Source organism: Arachis ipaensis, chromosome B1 (assembly GCF_059453495.1).
Source record: "Arachis ipaensis isolate K30076 ecotype BB chromosome B1, ASM5945349v1, whole genome shotgun sequence".
Lineage (NCBI taxonomy): Eukaryota > Viridiplantae > Streptophyta > Magnoliopsida > Fabales > Fabaceae > Arachis > Arachis ipaensis.
The window spans coordinates 128,872,611-128,873,474 of record NC_142436.1 but is presented as its reverse complement, the minus strand read 5'-3'; the positions used below and the strand labels follow the sequence as shown (position 1 = coordinate 128,873,474).

At 44.9% G+C, this 864-nt stretch overlaps 1 non-coding gene across 1 annotated transcript; it reads left to right on the top strand.

The window, feature by feature from the left end:
* Positions 1-271: 271 nt before the first annotated feature.
* Positions 272-379, top strand: LOC148578349 (small nucleolar RNA R71). Its single transcript, XR_015903081.1, has one exon. It is a non-coding gene; the product is annotated as a small nucleolar RNA R71 (small nucleolar RNA).
* The last annotated feature ends 485 nt before the right edge of the window (positions 380-864 follow it).

Sequence of the window (864 nt, the reverse complement as noted above, 5' to 3'; positions counted from 1 at the left end):
CTGTTGTCTGCATCTGTTTCAGTAGGTTGGTCATTTCACATATACTCTGTGTCAGAGCAGTAGTTTCTTTGCTAGAGGAAATCTCCGCAACAGCTTTGGGGTTGCGCCTCTGTCTGTGATTCCTAGTGGACTCAGCTAAGTCACTGATCAGTTGCCATGCTTCATCTGCGGTTTTGTACTTTTTCAAAGAACCATTACTGGCACCTTCCAGTGTAGTCTAATCCTGGGGGTTCATGCCTTGAGTGAAGTAGCTGATCAATACTAGTTTACCAATCATGTGATGGGGACATGCGTCCAGGAGATTGTTGAAGCGCTCCCAATATTCATAGAAAGTCTCTGATTCACCTTGAACAATGCAGGAGATCTCTTTTCTCAGTCTATCTGTGAGTTCAACTGGGAAGTATTTTTCCAAAAATTCTCTCCTGAGTGTATCCCAGTTGGTAACAGTTGCTTCAGGTTGGGAGTAGTACCACTCCCTTGCCTTTCCCTCAAGAGAAAACGGAAAAACGGTTAACAGAATAGAAGTTTCATTTGCACCATGACGCCTAACAGTAGAACAGGCTGTCTGGAAATCCCTAAGGTGCTTGATAAGCTCTTGAGCAGGTAAGCCATGAAACTTGGGCATCAAGTTGATCAGTGCGGTTTTTAGTTCAAAATCTGCAGCTGTAGTCGGGTGATGCACTTGATACGACTGCAGTGTAAAATCTGAGGCTCCTGCCTCCTGGAGAGTAATCCTCCTAGGTGCTGCCATGTTTCCTGCACGTAAATCAACTGGATCAGTAGTAAATGAGCTTGTCTCGCTCTCAGATGGCGGTTCAGATTCGCCCTCAGATGAGACTGGTGAATTGATAATAATCACTTCAC